Below are 20,734 nucleotides of genomic sequence, written 5' to 3' on the forward strand. Positions count from 1 at the left end.
GGATCTGAAGGAACACTAACATTCTAATCTCTGACACCAACATCAGTGCACTAAGCCTTTTAACCCAAGGCCAGAGGACAGCAAAAACAGAGAGGTGTTGGGGGAGTGTCATACTGTCAGCCAACTCTATTCTGGGAATGGACATGGAAGAAAGCACGGTACAAGACGGCCTTGTAAACAGGCACAACAAGGGGAGGTGTGTGTGTGTTCCTCCCATCTCCCATCTCTCTCTCTCTCTCTCTCTGTTTCTTTCTTCCTCTTCCTTCACCCATCCCACCCTTTCTATAAATCCGCCTTTTCCCTGATGAATGGCGGCGAGGGCCCATCCGTAAAAGGACGGCCCAGAAATCCTATTCATTTGCATACTGTAATTATTCTTTGAATCAGCCTACATTTATTGCTGCCAGCGAAAATCTACTGTCAGCATGGCCCAATAGATCACTGTTGAAAAGCCGGTCCACTGAAGGAAAGAGGGTCTGTGAGGAGATATGGGATGGGCTCCACCCCACCAACTAGCAGGCCAACACACACACGCCATTCTTGTGCTCACAAACATATACACACATATTAATACACTTTTGCGCAGACAAACACACAGATATACCGTGCACAAAGCATGTGCACACACACACACCATGCACACGCTTATAAACACACACTCAGATGAACACACTTCCTCGCAGACACACACACAGCTTTGAGATGTACTGATCCTAGATCAGTGTAATGGGGTATTCGGACATGGACAATGTTAGTTTACATGGTGTACTGAGCCTAGATATGTGCCCCTTGAGCTGGGAATAGCTTTATACCACTTTGAAGAGCATGTTGTTATTGTTTATCTCACTATGGCTGCACCTTTGGTCTAAAATCTGACCGAGAGGGAAAAAGGGAATTAAAAGCTGTCTACTTAGCTAAAGATCACGTTTGAATTTTAGCAGCCAAACACATCTTCTGGCGTTGCACGCACTGTACACATGCATGTGCACACACACAAACACACACAGTACACTCGCCCCCCACCCATGTCTTGTTCCACTTGGCTGGGTTCGTTATGGAAGGAGTCCTCCTCACTTTCCACTCTGATAATAATACACTGATCTAGGCTCAATTCAGTTCACAGCTGTGTTCGGCTCTAAAAAGCCTAATTCTGATCTTAGTTCAGATCACTTAACTTGAGTTGAGTAACACTAGCTATGTACAGTATGGTCTGTGTTCTAATACCCCATTAAATGTACGGCATCCATATCAGGACATCGTCAGTTGTCAGATTAGCAATACCATGTCTGAATGGCTGTGTCCCAATCATTCTATTAGGTAGCTTCCTTTCCTCATCTCCTTCCTCTTCTTTTCTTCAGGAGCTCTGACAGGTCAAATAATATTGGCTTATACTTTCAGGTCTGTAGGCATATAATAAACCATCTCCAGGTCAGTTGAGGTCAGCGCTGCCGTCTGTCTTCAGTGCCAACATCTGATGTCACCTCAGTTGTGTTCAGCAAGGCCATCTGTTCCCTAAGCTCACCTTTCCCAGCTAGCACACGTTCTGAGAACCATATGTTTATTAGAGCTTGGCGAGAGCATGGTTGTCCTATGATTATTTTGCATAAAGCCTTCCCAAAACATTTCCTACAGGTTTTCTTGTGGTTCTATTTAAAGTAATGTTCTCAAATTGTTCAGAGAAGTTTAAGAAACAACATTCTTCTGCGGGAATCTCAGTACTCCAGATTAATGTTTTCTACAGGTTTCCTCATAGTTCTATTTAAAGTCATATTCTCAGAACATTAAATATTAGTAAAGTTCTAAGAACATTCTAAGAATTGTATTTAAAAACACATACTTTCCATTCTCAGCATCAACACAATTCACTCTATCTTGAGTTCACCTAACACTGTACGTTCCCAGAACAGGTGAAATTTTGACTTCTGTTCAGAATGTTTAAAAAACGTTCCATTTTAACAGTCAGGAAACTTATGGTTTTGTTCCCAGAACTAATGGGAAACCAAAAACGTACATTCCACAACTTCCAAGGAACCAAATGTGCTAGCTGGGTTGGTATGCTACTGTTACTTCATTCTGCATTTTATTATATAGGAAAATGTGTGTATTTACCTTTTATTATGTGTGCTGTACAATATCATTAGGCATGATTATGAATGACAAATACGTAATTTTCGTACTTCCATTTCCACTTACATTATTGTCCAAAGTAATAGTCCTGCAACCTGTACTGAATGGTATTAATTTTCATAAATGTTTTATGTAGTATAGAATATCGATATAAACAGAATGCTTTATATCCGGTATAAACAGAAAGTTATAACAAAACAATTTTTTTTTTTATACCTTTCTGTTTTCATGGAGATCCAAGGCTACAAATACAGGTCCATAAACAGCATCTCGTCTGCTTTGAAAGGACTGCTAATGTTGATGACTCTAATTCACATTTGTGCATATGGGATTGCAGATGCTTGTTTATTTTCCCTGCACACGTCTCTCTCCCAGGTCTCCAGTGTTGTCATCTCTACAGCAGATAAGATTGCCTAGCGTTACCCTGCCTCTCAATCTCCTCTGTGTGTGCTAGAATGTCCCCTTTCCCTGCCAACACACACACACACACACACACACACACACACACACACACACACACACACACACACACACACACACACACACACACACACACACACACACAAAGGAAAGAGGGGAACAGCTCTTGGCCTACATAGAAATCCCTGTGGGAAAAGGGGGAGAATCTCTGAGCCTCTTTAAGTAGCTGTTTTGTCATGTTTTATATCATTCAACTAATAAAACCCAAGTCCTTTACTAAAGACTCCGGCTCCCAGAAGACCCCTGTTCTAAATGTACTGCAAACACAATTGTTTGCCTTCAAAACATGTTCCTCCTTTTCATCCCCCTCTTCCTCCACCTCTTCCCCAATCTACAGTCCCATATCTGTGTTGCTGTTGTTTTCTTGGTAAACACACTAGTGAAATGTATTTGTTGATGGCTATAGGAAAAAATATCAAACTGCTGCGGAGTCCATTTTTGTTCCTTGCCATCAGTTTCCAAGTGAGCCTTGCCTTTAGCGGCGAAATCTTGAAGAGGATTTTACTTTGATACAAATGTGTGGACAGCTTATTTGTTCACTTTCTGAATGCAATGTCATGTTTTCTCGGAATTTCAATGTTTGAAATATTTTACATATAGAACACAGGGTGAACCAGATACATCTCAAAGAGCGATTTGCAGTATGTAGCGAGTAGGTCCCTAGATAGTGTATTTTATGTTAGAGAAACAAGAACATTTCTTAGTGAGATGGGGATGTATGTAAGAATGAGAATTGGATGTTCATCATTCCTTAGTAATGCCTGACCTGTGTCTATACATTCCTGTCTGCCACGTGAACTTATTGAGATGCTGGTTGCTTCTTGAGAATAAATACACGTTTAACATAGCTCTGTCTAGTCTCTGTCTAGTTTTAACTTTCCTATAGTTGACGTTCCATTCTCCGAACCCTATAATCAGAATCAAATCAAATGTTATTGGTCATACACATATTTAGCAGATGTTAATGTGGGTGTAGCGAAATGCTTGTGTTCCTAGCTCCAACAGTGGAGTAGTATCTATGTCACATCCTGACCAGTAAAAGGGGTTATTTGTTATTGTAGTTTGGTCAGGGCGTGGCAGGGGGTGTTTGTTTTGTGTGTTTCGGGGTTTTTGGTTTATGTTCTATGTTATCTGTTTCTATGTGTTTATTCTAGTTCTTATATTTCTATGTTGTGTATTTTGGGTTGATCTCTAATTGGAGGCAGCTGAACCTCGTTGCCTCTGATTAGAGATCATATTTAAGTAGGGGTTTTTTCTTCATGGGTTTTGTGGGTAGTTGTTTTTCTTATAGTCCTTGTGTCCTTACGGAACTGTTGGTTGACGTCGATTTATTTTGTTTAAGTGTTCACTTATATAAATAAAAGAAGATGAGCATGATACCTGCTGTGCCTTGGTCCAATTTCTACGATGCACCTGACAGAACTACCCACCAAACCAGGACCCAGCAGCAGGGTTTGGAGCACCGAAAAGAAGGATGGACGTGGGAGGATGAACGACGATTCTGGGAGGACAAACTAAGGGAGCTAGAGGAGACCGAGAGGCATCCTGACTCTGCCCAACTCCCCGTGTGCCCCCCCCCATTTTTTTTGGGGGGGGGGCACACGGGGAGTTGGGCAGAGTCAGGATGGAGACCTGAGCCAACTCCCCGTGCTTATTATGGGGAGCGACGGATCAAGAAAGCACCGAGCTATGCGGAAATGCGCACTGTATTGCCCAGACGCATTCAAAGGCCGGTGCGATCTGTGAAAGCTCCTCAGCATGGCCAGGCTATGTTGAGCACTCAGCCAGGAAGGGTTGTGCAGGCCGTACGCTCCAGACCTCCAGTGCGTCTCCAGGGTCCAGTTTACCCTGTTCCTGCTCCTCGCACTAGCCCTGAGGTGCATGTCACTAGTCTGGCGCCTCCAAAGCCAGCCCCACGCATCAGGCCTCCAGTGCGCCAGCCCAGTCCAGTACGTCCTGTTCCTGCTCCCCGCAATCACCCTCCAGTGCGCCTCCATAACCCGGTACAGCCAGTGCCTGCTGTGAGCACTCTGCCATTAGTACGTCCTGTTCCTGTTCCCCGCACTCACCCTCCAGTGCGCCTCCATAACAAAGGTACAGCCAGTGCCTTCTGTGAGCACTTGGCCTCCAGCGACGCCCGCCTGTCCGGCGCAGCCAGAGTCGCCCGCCTGTCCGGCGCAGCCAGAGTCGCCCGCCTGTCCGGCGCAGCCAGAGTCGCCCGCCTGTCCGGCACAGCCAGAGTCGCCCGCTCTAGAGGCGCCACCAAAGTGGGGTGAGCCAGTGGTGGAGTGGGGTCTGCGTCCCGCTCCTGAGCCACCTCCGGATTGGGAAGGGGGGGTGTAGCACAAGAACCGTTGGTGACGGTGGCCACCCTCCCTTCCCTCCCTTTAAGTTTGTGGTTATTTTTGTTGGGTTTTGTTTGTGAGGGGTCTGCACATTTGGGGGGGGGGGGGGGGGGGGGGGGGGGTACTGTCACGTCCTGACCAGTAAAAGGGGTTATTTGTTATTGTAGTTTGGTCAGGGCGTGGCAGGGGGGTGTATGTTTGCCACTGTACCATGAATGCCTGATTGGTGGAGTGCTGCAGAGATGGTTGTCAGAGTGACCATCGGGTTCCTCGTCAATTCCCTGATCAAGGCCCTGCTCCCCCAATTGCTCAGTTTGGCCGGGCGTCCAGCTCTAGGAAGAGTTTGATGGTTTCAAATTTCTGATGGAGGCCACTGTGTTCTTGGGGACCTTCAATGCTGCAGACATTTTTTGGTACCCTTCCCCAGATCTGTGCCTCGACACAATCCTGTCTCTGAGTTCTACAGACAATTCCTTCAACCTCATTACTTGGTTTTTGCTCTGACAAGCACGGTCAACTGTGGGACCTTATATAGACAGGTGTGTCCATTTCCAAATCCTGTCCAATCAATTTAATTTACCACAGGTGGACTCCAATCAAGTTGTAGAAATATCTCAAGAATGATCAATGGAAACAGGATGCACCGTAGCTACATTTTCAGTCTCATTGCAAAGGGTCTAAATACTTATGTAAATAAGGTACCTTTGTTTTTTAAAATCTGTTTTCGCTTTGTTGTTATGAGGTATAGTGGGAAAAAAGTCAATTTGATCATTTTTAGAGTAAGGCTGTAACGCAACAAAATGTGGAAAAAGTAAAGGGGTCTGAATACTTTCTGAATGCACTGTATATGAACGCAGCTGCCACTTCATTAAAGCCGTTAAATACAGTTTATCATAAAACGCACCGCGCTTTATAACGGGCGACAATTTTAGTACTCATCAATGCATTCTTTACCAGAAAGTTGGTTGGCCCTCTTTGATGTCACTTAGGTTGATACACGCTATGTTTTCATGTATAAAGCCCTTTTACAAAAGGTCTCACTCTACCTAACATCCTTATTAAACTTTAGACATACGAGTTACCACACCCTGTCTCAGGGATGGATAACTCTGGAAATTCCTTTGGTCTCTACTGAGTTAGGTAAATCTTCTTTTGGTTTTCTTGCACCTTATTTGTGGAACACTCTTCAAAATGTGCTTATATTTGATGTTCTGGTGCCTCTAAGGCAATTCAGAAAACCTTATTAATCATGAATGTGAGTTTTCTTTATGACCGTGTTTTTCTTTCTTTCTGTTTGCATTTTGTATTTATATTTTGATGTGTGTATTTTCTGTAATGTATGTAATTCAGGGCTCATCTGTAAGAGACCTTGGTCTCAGTATGACTCCCTGATAAAATAAAGGTTAAATATTATTTTTCTTAGACAGGTTCAGGTACTACCTATACCCGTTTTCTTCCATTTTATCCCTGTTGAACATGCCCCTGGGTTGAAATCCTTCAAATACGTTGAGCATTTGCATGAGTCTACCTGGAGTGCCAGATAGAAGAATTTATTCAGAATTCATCTCGAAACCAGTGTTAAGATCAGTGGCATTCGGTGTCGTTTAAGATGCGGGAGGGTGATTAAAAAAAAATTATGGGCAAGCCCTTATTTCTATTACAGCATATTGGATGACTGTCATTCATATTCCATTCACCCAGGCGCAAGATGGCGCCGACAGAGAAGGTCGCCTCGCTTCTAGTCCTTAGGAAACTATGCAGTAGTTAGTTTTTTATGTATTATTTCTTACATTGCCCAGCAAATCTTAAATGTTATTAAATACAGACGGAAATAACTATTATATATCAGAGCAATGTCAACTTACCAGCACTACGACCAGGAATGCGACTTTCCCGAAGTGGATCCTTTGTTCAAACCACCCAAGGCATTCAAACTGATTCCAGAGACTGACCCAAAACACCGTCGTCGCAGAAGAGGTAGACGGAGCGGCCTTCTGGTCAGAATTCGGAGGCGCGCACATCACCCACCGCTTCTGAGTATATTACTTGCTAATGTCCAGTATCTAGATAACAAGGTAGATGAAATTAGGGCAAGGGTTGCTTTCCAGAGAGACATCCGGGATTGTAACATAATCTGTTTCACAGAAACATGGCTCTCTGGGGACATGCTGTCGGAGGCGGTACAGCCACTGGGATTCTTTGTGTGAGCGTCAACAGGAATAAACATCTCTCCGGGAAGAAGAAGGGCGGGGGTGTATGTTTCATGATTAACGATTCATGGTGTAATTGTAACAACATACAGGAACTCAAGTCCTTCTGTTCACCTGACCTAGAATTACTTACAATCAAATACCGACCGTATTATCCCCAAGAGAATTCTCTTCGGTTATTGTCACAGCCGTTTATATCCCCCCTCAAGCCGATACCTCTCAAGGAACTCCACTGGACTCTATGCAAACTGGAAACCATATATCCTGAGGCTGCATTTATTGAAGCTGGGGATTTTAACTAAGCAAGTTTGAGAACAAGGCTACCAAAATTCTATCAGCATATTGATTGTAGTACCCGGGCTGGCAAAACACTGAATCACTGCTGTTCTAACTTCCGCGATGCATACAAGGCCCTCCCCCGCCTTCTATTTGGCAAATCTTACCACGACTCAATTTTGCTTCTCCCCTCCTATAGGCAGAAACTCAAACAGGATGTACCCGTGACAAGGACCATTCAACGCTGGTCTGACCAATTGGAATCCACACTTCAAGATTGTTTTGACCACACGGACTGGGACATGTTCTGGGTAGCCTCAGAGAATAATATAGATTTATATGCTGATTCGGTGAGTGAGTTTACAAGGAAGTGCATAGGAGATGTTGTACCCACTGTGACTATTAAAACCTACCCTAACGGCGGCATTTGCGCAAAACTGAAAACGCGAACTACTGCATTTAACCATGGAAAGATGACCAGGAATATGGCCGAATACAAACATTGTAGTTATTCCCTCCGCAAGGCAATCAAACAAGCGAAATGTCAGTATATCGACAAGTCGCAATTCAACGGCTCAGACACGAGACTGTATGTGGCAGGGTCTACAGACAATCACGGACTACAAAAAGAAAAATAGCCACCACACGGACACAGACGTCTTGCTTCCAGACGAATTAAACACCTTCTTTGCCCGCTTTGAGGATAACACAGTGCCACTGACACGGCCCGCCAAGGACTGTGGGCTCTTCTTCTCTGTGGCAGACGTGAGTAAGACATTTAAACGTGTTAACCCTCGCAAGACTGCCGGCCAAGACGGCGTCCCTAGCCGCGTCCTCAGAGCATGCGCAGACCAGCTGCCTGATGTGTTTACAGACATATTCAATCTCTCCCTATCCCAGACCAGCTGCCTGGTGTGTTTACAGACATAGTCAATCTCTCCCTATCCTACCCAAGAAGGCAAAGGTAACTGAACTGAATGACTATCGCCCCATAGCACTCACTTCTGTCATCATGAAGTGCTTCGAGAGACTAGTCAAGGATCATATCACCTCCACCTTACCTGTCACCCTAGACCCACTGCAATTTGCATACCGCCCCAATAGGTCCACAGACGATGCATTCACCATCACACTGCACACTGCCCTATCCCATCTGGACAAGAGGAATACCTATGTAAGAATGCTGTTCATTGACTACAGCTCAGCATTCAACACCATAGTACCCTCCAAGCTCATTATTAAGCTTGAGGCCCTGGTTCTCAACCCCGCCCTGCGCGATTGGGTCCTGGACTTCCTGACGGGCCCCACCCAAGTGGTGAAGGTAGGAAATAACATTTCAAGTTCGCTGAGCCTCAACACTGGGGCCCCACAAGGGTACGTGCTCAGTTCCCTACTGTACTCCCTGTTCACCCATGACTGTGTGGCCATGCACGCCTTCAACTCGATCATCAAGTTTGCAGACGACACAACAGTAGTAGGCTTGATCACCAACAATGACAAGACAGCCTGTAGGGAGGAGGAGAGGGCACTCGGAGTGTGGTGTCAGGAAAACAACCTCTCACTCAACGTCAACAATACAAAGGAGATGATCGTCGACTTCAAGAAACAGCAGAGGGAGCACCCCCCCTATCCACATCGACGGGATAGTAGTGAAGAAGGTGGAAAGTTTTAAATTCATCGGCGTACACATCACAGACAAACTGAAATGGTCCACCCACACAGACAGTGTGGTGAAGAAGGTGTAACAGTGCCTCTTCAACCTCAGGAGGCTGAAGAAATGTGGCTTGCCACCTAAAACCCACACAAACGTTTACAGATGCACAATTGAGAGCATCCTGTCGGGCTGTATCCCTGCCTCGTATGGCAACTGCACCGCCCACAACCGCAGGTCCGCAACTACCTGTCCTCCAGGACACCTACAGCACCTGATGTCACAGGAAGGCCAAAAAGATCATCAAGGACAACAACCACCCAAGCCACTGCCTGTTCACCCTGCTACCATCCATAAAGCAAGGTCAGTACAGGTGTATCAAATCTGGGACTGAGAGACTGAAAAATAGCTTCTATCTCAATGCCATAAGACCATTAAACAGCCATCACTAACACAGAGAGGCTGCTGCCTACATACAGACTTGAAATCATTGGCCACTCTAACAAACGGATCACTTGTCACTTTATTAATGCCACTTTAATAATGATGTTTACATATCTTGCATTACTCAGCCCATATGTATATGCTGTATTTAGTAGCAAATGTAAGTACTTATAAAGTCATAACGAGTCAAGCAAAACATGTACAATTGAGAGGAATATGTTAGTTAATGTAGAGACAAACAATTCTGCATATTTTTCGGTCATACAGTTAATTTACGAAAATCGCTATTTAGCAAAAAAAAATTCCGTCATATCCAAAACCAGGTGTATCAAACTCCATTATTTGATTGATGCTGTGTGTGTATGTATGTATTACCACTCCTGCTCCTGGGACATCAATGACTACACATTGTAACTATGAAATAGACTAGAAGCATGATTTAAGTAAAGGCTGATTTGTAATTCATATATACAGTATAAAAAACAGTACATCCTGCCAGCACGCCCACAAGCATGCTGAATGACGCGTGGAAGAGAGCGAGGAATAAGATGGGAGTAACAATCCAGGCTATTTGCTCTGAGACCGGCATCATAATGTAATGAAACAAGCATGGAGCAGGTTTCGAACCCTCAACATTCTAGCCCGTTATCGACTGTGCCCAAATGTATTAATTGGGGTTAGGGCCGATTGTGGCTAAAAACACTTTATCAATTAGAATCATTAACATGTGGAAAGGGTAAAAAGTATTATTGTTAGTTTTTCACAAGCGTAGCAGGATGGGCTTTTAGCTGAACAAGCCCTTAACCAACAGTGCAGTTCAAGAAGAGTTAAGAAAACATTTACCAAATAAACTTAAGTAAAAATTATAATAAGTAACATAATAAAATAACAATAACGAGGCTATATACAGGGATTACCGGTACCGAGTCAGTGTGTACAGGTTAGTTGAGGTAATTTGTACATGTAGGTAGGGGTGAAGTGACTATGCATAGATATTAAACAATGAGTAGCAGCAGTGTACAAATCAAATGGGGAGGTGTCAATGTAAATAGTCCGGTGGCCATTTGATTAATTGTTCAGCAGTCTTATGCTTAGGGGTAGAAGCTGTTAAGGAGCCTTTTGGTCCTAGACTTGGCGCCCCGGTTCTGCTTGCCGTGCGGTAGCAGAGAGAACAGTCTATGACTTGGGTGACTGAAGTCTCTGACAATTTTATGGGCTTTCCTCTGACACCGCATATTATATAGGTCCTGGATGGCAGGAAGCTTGGTCCTAGTGATGGACTGGGCCGTACGCATTACACTCTGTAGTGCCTTATGGTCAGATCCCGAGCAGTTGCCAAACCCGGTGATGCAACCGGTTAGGATGCTCTCAATGGTGCAGCTGTAGAACTCTTTGAGGATCTGGGGACCCATGCCAAATCTTTTCAGTCTCCTGAGGAGGAAAAGGTTTTATCGTGCCCTCTTCACGACTGTTTTTGTGTGTTTGGACCGTGATAGTTCGTTGGTGATGTGGACACCAAGGAACTTGAAACTCTCGACTCGGTCCTCTACAGCCCCGTCGATGTTAATGGGGGCCTGTTCGGCCCGCCTTTTCTTGTAATCCATGATCAGTTCCTTTGTCTTGCTCACATTGAGAGAGAGGTTGTTGTTCTGGCACCACACTACCAGTTCTCTGACCTCCTCCCTATTGGCTGTCTCATAGTTGTCGGTGATCAGGCCTACCACTGTTGTGTCATCAGCAAACTTAATGATGGTGTTGGAGTCGTGTTTGGACACGCAGTCGTGGGTGAACAGGGATTACAGGAGGGGACTAAGTACACACCCCTGAGGGGCCACAGTGTTGAGGATCAGTGTGTCAGACATGTTGTTGCCTACCCTTACCACCTGGGGGCGGCCCGTCAAGATGTCCAGGATCCAGTTTTAGAGGGAGGTATTTAGTCCCAGGGTCCTTAGCTTAGTGATGAGATTTGTGGGCACTATGGTGTTGAACGCTGAGCTGTAGTCAATGAATAGCATTCTCACATAAGTGTTCCTTTTGTCCAGGTGGGAAAGTGCAGTGTGGAGTGCGATTGAGATCGCGCCATCTGTGGATCTGTTGAAGCAGTATGTGAATTGGAGTGGGTCTAGGTTATCTGGGAGGATGCTGTTGATGTGAGCCATGACCAGACTTTCAAAGCACTTCATGGCTACTGACGTGAGTGCTACAGGGCGGTAATCCTTTAGGCAGGTTACCTTTGCTTCCTTGGGTACAGGGACTATGGTGGTCTGCTTGAAACATGTAGGTATTACAGACTCGGTCAGGGAGAGGTTTAAAATGTCAGTGAAGACACTTGCCAGTTAGTATGCCCATGCTTTGAGTACACGTCCTGTTAATCCATCTGGCCCCGCGGCTTTGTGAATGTTGACCTGTTTAAAGGTCTTGCTCACATCGGCTACCAGAACAGCTGGTGCTCTCGTGCATGCTTCAGTGTTCTTTGCCTCGAAGCGAAGATAAAAGGCATTTAGCTCGTCTGGTAGGCTCGCGTCACTGGGCAGCTCGCGTCTGGGTTTCCCTTTGTAGTCCTTAATAGTTTTCAAGCCTTGGCACATCTGACGAGCGTCAAAGCCGGTGTAGTAGGATTCAATCTTAATCCTGTATTGACACTTTGCTTGTTTGATGGTTTGTCTGAGAGCATAGCGGGTTTTCTAATTAGTGTCCCAATGCTTGAAAGCAGCAGTTCTAGCCTTTATCTCGATGTGGATGTTGCTTGTAATCCATTGCTTCTGGTTGGGATATGTACATATGGTCACTGTAGGGACGACGTCGTCGATGCACTTATTGGTGAATCCGATGACTGAGGTGGTATCCCCTTTCGTTCCATTTGCAAAACTTTTTTCAACAAAATCGGCGGAATGAATACAGTCCTGATCACGCGTAAACATAGTTCACTTTCATAGCAGCCACAATGTATTCTTTCTCGCATCTATGCACTCTCCTCCTCTCACCTTTTCCCTTGATTTGTGACTTAAATGTACAACACATCAGCTGTATGTGACCAGGCGAAAAAAGCATTCCAAGCCAAACCATATCATAATCGCTACACACAGCCTACATCGTTGTCACGATATTAACTAACATAGCTAATAGAAGTAACGCGCTAGTAAACCCGCTACAATCATGCAGTAACTTTACAGTGTATAGTCAGTAAGCAGTTTCGCAGTTACACCGGTTGGCCCCGATGGCAATACATTTGTAAGACCAAAAGCTTACCTTGACTTGGAAGAGTTCCAGTGTTGTGTTGGATAGTCATAGCCAAATAGGTAACATAGCATCCCTCTGTTTGAGCAGGGTGTTTGAGTAGGCTAAATTAGATAGCTGGATTTGCTAGCTAGGTAAGTTAAACTGAAAGTTTAAAAAAAATTCTTATGCTTTCAGTACTAGATTTATTCTCTGATCATTTAATTGGGTGGACAACATGTCAGTTCATGCTGCAAGAGCTCTGATTTGAAGTTGTCATAATAACTGTGTAAGACTATGGAAGGGTGTGAGAACCAATGTTCCCTCAAAACAAATTCTGCACTTAGCAAATTTCAGGTCTGCTGAGCGCAAACTTGAAAATTGGGAAAATTCTGTGCATCTTCCAGTGTGCATTTACTGTGAACACTGAGGCTGTTCCCACTTTAAGTTACAGTTTTCACAGTTGCCAAGTAGACTACTGTGGCTATTTGATCTTAATGTAGGCCTACCAGAGTGGCCTACCATCAAAAGCAATGGAGAAAAAGCATCCCATAACATTTTAACATGAAAATAGCTGTTCTATCATTCAGCCTACAGTAGCATCCAATGTGTGGTGTTCAATGTAGGCCTATATTCCATGAACCTTTTGAAAAAAAATGCATGCAGGGCTTGACCTTGTTTATCCACTTGTCCTTCAGACAAGGAGGTGACTGAACATGTTATTGTGTTGTTTGATGCAAGAAACCACTTTACAAAATAAAATGATTTATTATTCCCATACCATTATTACAGAGAATCAGACAAATTATGCTACCCTCTGCCTATTGGCTACTTAGCTTATTCAAGCCTGTCTCAAAATGCAACACTGCCCCTTTAACCTGTTATGGATAGGGGGCAGTATTTTCACAGCTGGATAAAAAACGTACCCGATTTAATCTGATTATTACTCCTGCCCAGAAACTAGAATATGCATATAATTAGCTTTGGATAGAAAACACTCCAAAGTTTCTAAAACTGTTTGAATGGTGTCTGTGAGTATAACAGAACTCATTTGGCAGGCCAAAACATGAGAAGATTCTGTTCAGGAAGTACCCTGTCTGACCATTTCTTCCCCTTCTTGATTCTCTCTATCCATTACAAAGGATCTCTGCTGTTACGTGACACTTCCTACGGCTTCCATGGGCCCTCAGAGCCCGGGAAAAAGCTGAATGACGTAATTCAAAGCCCTGGCTGAAACACACGAGCACTTTTGCTAAGTGGTCTATCAGAGGACAAAGGGCTTAGGCGCGTGCCCGAGTCGACCCCGTGCTGTATTTTCTTTCGGCTGTTTACCTAATTGCAGATTCCCGGTCGGAATATTATCGCTTTTTTACGAGAAAAATGGCATAAAAATTGATTTTAAACAGCGGTTGAAATGCTTCGAAGTACGGTAATGAAATATTTAGAAATCTTTTGTCACGAAATGCGCCATGCGCACGACCCTTATTTACCATTCGGATAGTGTCTAGAACGCACGAACAAAACGTCGCTGATGGAACATAACTATGGATTATTTTGGACCAAACCTACATTTGTTATTGAAGTAGAAGTCCTGGGAGTGCATTCTGACGAAGAACATCAAAGGTAATCAAACTTTTCTAATAGTAAATCTGATTTTGGTGAGTGCTAAACTTGGTGGGTGTCTAAATAGCTAGCCCTGTGATGCCGGGCTATCTACTGAGAATATTGTAAAATGTGCTTTCACCGAAAAGCTATTTTAAAATCGGACATATCGAGTGCATAGAGGAGTTCTGTATCTATAATTCTTAAAATAATTGTTATGTTTTTTGTGAACGTTTATCGTGAGTAATTTAGTAAATTCACCGGAAGTTTGCGGGGGTATGCTAGTTCTGAAAGTCACATGCTAATGTAAAAAGCTGGTTTTTGATATAAATATGAACTTGATTGAACAAAACATGCATGTATTGTATAACATAATGTCCTAGGTGTGTCATCTGATGAAGATCATCAAAGGTTAGTGCTGCATTTAGCTGTCTTCTGGGTTTTTGTGACATTATATGCTAGCTTGAAAAATGGGTGTCTGATTATTTCTGGCTGGGTACTCTGCTGACATAATCTAATGTTTTGCTTTCGTTGTAAAGCCTTTTTGAAATCGGACAGTGTGGTTAGATTAACGAGAGTCTTGTCTTTAAATGGCTGTAAAATAGTCATATGTTTGAGAAATTGAAGTAATAGCATTTCTAAGGTATTTGAAAATCGCGCCACAGGATTCAACTGGCTGTTACGTAGGTGGGACGATTTGGTGCCACCTGCCCTAGAGAGGTTAAAGGGAGTGCTCCTAACCACAGCTTGTTACCTGTAAAAAAGACACCTGTCCACAGAAGCAGTCAATCAGTCAGATTCCAAACTCTCCACCATGGCCAAGACCAAAGAGCTCTCCAAGGATGTCAGGGACAAGATTGTCGACCTACACAAGGCAGGAATGGGCTTCAAGACCATCGCCAAGCAGCTTGGTGAGAAGGTGACAACATTTAGTTAGATTATTCGCAAATGGAAGAAACACAAAAGAACTGTCAATATCCCTCGGCCTGGGGCTCCATGCAAGATCTCACCTCATGGAGTTGCAATGATCATGAGAATGGTGAGGAATCAGCCCAGAACTACACGGGAGGATCTTGTCAATGATCTCAAGGCAGCTGGGACCATAGTCACCAAGAAAACAATTGGTAACACACTACGCCGTGAAGGACTGAAATCCTGCAGCGCCCGCACGGTCCCCCTGCTCAAGAATACATATACATGCCCGTCTGAAGTTTGCCAATGAACATCTGAATGACTCAGAGGACAACTGGTGAAAGTGTTGTGGTCAGATGAGACCAAAATGGAGCTCTTTGGCATCAACTCAACTCGCCGTGTTTGCAGGAGGAGGAATGCTGCCTATGACCCCAAGAACACCATCTCCACCGTCTCCATGGAGGTGGAAACATTATGCTTTGGGGGTGTTTTTCTGCTAAGGGGACAGGACAACTTCACCGCATCAAAGGGACGATGGACAGGGCCATGTACCGTCAAATCTTGGGTGAGAACCTCCTTCCCTCAGCCAGGGCATTGAAAATGGGTCGTGGATGGGTATTCCAGCATGACAATGACCCAAAACACACGGCCAAGGCAACAAAGGAGTGGCTCAAGAAGAAGCACATTAAGGTCCTGGAGTGGCCTAGCCAGTCTCCAGACCTTAATCCCATAGAAAATCTGTGGAGGGAGCTGAAGGTTCGAGTTGCCAAACGTCAGCCTCGAAACCTTAATGACTTGGAGAAGATCTGCAAAGAGGAGTGGGACAAAATCCCTCCTGAGATGTGTGCAAACCTGGTGGCCAACTACAAGACACGTCTGACCTCTGTGATTCCCAACAAGGGTTTTGCCACCAAGTACTAAGTCATGTTTTGCAGAGGGGTCAAATACTTATTTCCCTCATTAAAATGCAAATCATTTTATAACATTTTTGACATGCGTTTTTCTGGATTTTTTGTTGTTATTCTGTCTCCCACTGTTCAAATAAACCTACTATTAAAATTATAGACTGATCATTTCTTTGTAAGTGGGCAACTGTACAAAATCAGCAGGGGATCAAATACTTTTTTCCCCCACTGTATATTCACTGCTCAAAAAAATTAAGGGAACACTTAAACAACACATCCTAGATCTGAATGAAAGAAATAATCTTATTAAATACTTTTTTCTTTACATAGTTGAATGTGCTGACAACAAAATCACACAAAAAAAATCAATGGAAATCCAATTTATCAACCCATGGAGGTCTGGATTTGGAGTCACACTCAAAATTAAAGTGGAAAACCACACTACAGGCTGATCCAACTTTGATGTAATGTCCTTAAAACAAGTCAAAATGAGGCTCAGTAGTGTGTGTGGCCTCCATGTGCCTGTATGACCTCCCTACAATGCCTGGGCATGCTCCTGATGAGGTGGCGGATGGTCTCCTGAGGGATCTCCTCCCAGACCTGGACTAAAGCATCCGCCAACTCCTGGACAGTCTGTGGTGCAACGTGGCGTTGGTGGATGGAGCGAGACATGATGTCCCAGATGTGCTCAATTGGATTCAGGTCTGGGGAACGGGCGGGCCAGTCCATAGCATCAATGCCTTCCTGTTGCAGGAACTGCTGACACACTCCAGCCACATGAGGTCTAGCATTGTCTTGCATTAGGAGGAACCCAGGGCCAACCGCACCAGCATATGGTCTCACAAGGGGCCTGAGGATCTCATCTCGGTACCTAATGGCAGTCAGGCTACCTCTGGCGAGCACATGGAGGGCTGTGCGGCCCCCCAAAGAAATGCCACCCCACACCATGACTGACCCACCGCCAAACCGGTCATGCTGGAGGATGTTGCAGGCAGCAGAACGTTCTCCACGGCGTCTCCAGACTCTGTCACGTCTGCAACATGTGCTCAGTGTGAACCTGCTTTCATCTGTGAAGAGCACAGGGCGCCAGTGACGAATTTTCCAATCTTGGTGTTCTCTGGCAAATGCCAAACGTCCTGCACGGTGTTGGGCTGTAAGCACAACCCCCACTTGTGGACGTCGGGCCCTCATACCACCCTCATGGAGTCTGTTTCTGACCGTTTGAGCAGACACATGCACATTTGTGGCCTACTGGAGGTCATTTTGCAGGGCTCTGGCAGTGCTCCTCCTACTCCTTCTTGCACAAAGGCGGAGGTAGCGGTCCTGCTGCTGGGTTGTTGCCCTCCTACAGCCTCCTCCACGTCTCCTGATGTACTGGTCTGTCTCCTGGTAGCGCCTCCATGCTCTGGACACCACGCTGACAGACACAGCAAACCTTCTTGCCACAGCTCGCATTGATGTGCCATCCTGGATGAGCTGCACTACCTGAGCCACTTGTGTGGGTTGTAGACTCCGTCTCATGCTACCACTAGAGTGAAAGCACCGCCAGCATTCAAAAGTGACCAAAACATCAGCCAGGAAGCATAGGAACTGAGAAGTGGTCTGTGGTCTCCACCTGCAGAACCACTCCTTTATTGGGGGTGTCTTGCTTATTGCCTATAATTTCCACCTGTTGTCTATTCCATTTGCACAACAGCATGTGAAATTTATTGTCAATCAGAGTTGCTTCCTAAGTGGACAGTTTGATTTCACAGAAGTGTGATTGACTTGGAGTTACATTGTGTTGTTTAAGTGTTCCCTTTATTTTTTTGAGCAGTATATTTCAACATTTGAGGTAGACTTCCTCCTCTGAGGAGCCTCCACTGGTTAAACATACAGTCTGCAAAATACATTCACCAAAACACAAGTCTTGAGTTCCTTAGCAATCAGGCTGCATCTCTCTCTGCCAAAGACCCAAGACAGCGCCAAGCAAGACACTGCAGACATCTCCCAAAACATGTCGTTTGACCTTGGTGTCCAGCCGGCAGGTGAATTATCCCCCCCCCCCTCCCTTCTTTCCCTTCTCCCCCTCTTTGGCGTTTAAAACAGGACTGGAGGGGAGTTTTATTGCTAAGTGGGCCCGGGCACGGTAAAGTGCCAGACGACGGTGTTTAACGTGACCATTAACAACAGGAAAGAAAATCAATACGGAGAGGTAGAGAGGAGGTGCATCTCCATCACGGTGATGTGTAGTTAGTGCCTGATTGTCCCCAGGCTGAGATCTGGCCTCACTCCCAAAGCCTGGCCGTTGTAATGTTATAATGTACTCTGCTCCGACGCAATTAAATTGAGCCCCCCTTTAGCTGCGGTGGCGGTGGAGAGAGTGGAGGCCTGTAAACATGAATATAAAAAGGTCAATTTCTTTTAGGTTCGAGCCACACATTTTTTTTTACTTCATTTTGGGATGCCTGTGTCAGCTGACGTTTTGACAAGGTAGATGTATGTGATGATTTGACATGTTTTCTTTTGTTTACACATTCATTCATAGCTAATGTCTTACATAGAACGACATGAACAACAAGTCAATTTCTTTGCAAAGTTTTGCTATCAAGATATTAATCTGTGGCACCATTTATGTCCTACATTTCTACCTAACTATAAATTGAGGATGATACCTAACTGTAAGCTGAGGCAGAAAATGCACTGAACAAAAGGAAGAAACACACAACACTCAAAACATTGAACATTGAACACAAAAATAATCGACTCTTCGCCATCACAAACATTTCAGTTCCAGCTGCCCTTCCCTTCTGGTGCATCTAGAGAAGTGTGTGTGAGAAGTGTATTTGTGAGAAGTGTGTGTCAGAGCCTTTCAGAGAGGCGCACGCCCTCCCGCTGCTATCCCATAAGGCCTCGTGTGTGTGTGTTGATTGACAGGCCTTACCTTCCTAATGGAACGGTGAAGGAAGCCGGATGGCACCACTCTGGGTTTGCCGGGGGGTTCCCCCTCAGGCTAGCACACTGATGATGACTTCAGAAGGCAAACAGAGACGCGCACCAAAGTCCAAATGAAGAGGGGTAGTTGACAGAAAAAAATTATACACACAGTGAATACTGTTTGTTGATGAGGCTATTGAGGTTTCTGTGTGTGTGTGTGTGTGTGTGTGTGTGTGTGTGTGTGTGTGTGTGTGTGTGTGTGTGTGTGTGTGTGTGTGTGTGTGTGTGTGTGTGTTTGCTATGCAGTATTGCCCTTTGGGACCCTCTTCCCCTGCTGCCACATCTTATTTGGGGCTTGGGTTTTGTAAATGAGAAGAACAACTCAAGGAAACAAGACTATTGCTCTTGCTTGCTTTGTTTCTCTCTGCTGGGAGTGAGGGGGTGTTCTTGCACCTTCGTTTTGAATCAATGGAATGACCCAGGGAAAGTGTTCAGTTGAGATTTCTAAACAAAAGTTGACACAGTCTGCATTTGACATTAAATAACTGCATCTACTTGACGTCAGGCAGCACATTGATTGGTATCCTATCCAGCACAGTTTCAAAGCTGGCTAGCGAGTCCTCCTTCCCTCCACCTTGTTCAGGGGCAGAAAAACAGATTTTTTCCTTGGCATCTCGTGGATTCGATCTAGCAACCTTTGGTTACTGACCCAACGCTCTAACAACTAGGCTACCTGCCGCCCCAATTAATCAACACACAGCAACAATATCAAAAATCTACAGTAATGATATGATGTCACCACATGAAGTGTCCACTTCCAAAGCCACATATCACATTTTTGTGCCCTTCTACTCTTTCTGAAAATTCACTTCCTCTCTTCCTGATCACTCTCTCACCAATGCAATCAAATGGCTTATCAGAATCCTTTCACTCTCTCTCTCTCTTTCCTTTCCCCTTATCTCTCCAAGCCCTCTTATAGAAACTCATCAGGCCTCTAACCCTTCTCCTACTGTTCACAGTAGGGTGTATTTTTCATAGCCTGTCACATTATGACAGGTCAGAATGTCAGTCAGTCGTGTATGTCTGGGGGTATCGTCGGACGGGGCCACAGTGTCTCCCGACCCCCTCCTGTCTCAGCCTCCAGTATTCATGCTGCAATAGTTTATGTGTCGGGGGGCTAGGGTCAGTCTGTTATATCTGGAGTAATTCTCCTGTCTTGTCCTGTGTGAATTTAAGTATGCTCTCCCTAATTCTCTCTCTCCCTTTTTCTCTCTCTTTCTCTCTCTCTTTCTCTAGGAGGACCTGAGCCCTAGGACCATGCCTCAGGACTACCTGGCCTGATGACTCCTTACTGTCCGCAGTCCACCTGGTCGTGCTGCTGCTCCAGTTTCAACTGTTCTGCCTGCGGCTATGGAACCCTGACTTGTTCACCGGACGTGCTACCTTGTCCCAGACCTGCTGTTTTCAACTCTCTAGAGACAGCAGGCGCGGTAGAGATATTCTGAATGATCGGCTATGAAAAGCCAACTGACATTTACTCCTGAGGTGCTGACCTTTTGCACCCTCGACAACTACTGTGATTATTATTATTTGACCCCGCTGGTCATCTATGAAAATTTGATCATCTTGGCCATGTTCTGTTATTATCTC

The sequence above is a fragment of the Salmo trutta genome, chromosome 36 (assembly GCF_901001165.1).
Source record: "Salmo trutta chromosome 36, fSalTru1.1, whole genome shotgun sequence".
NCBI lineage: Eukaryota > Metazoa > Chordata > Actinopteri > Salmoniformes > Salmonidae > Salmo > Salmo trutta.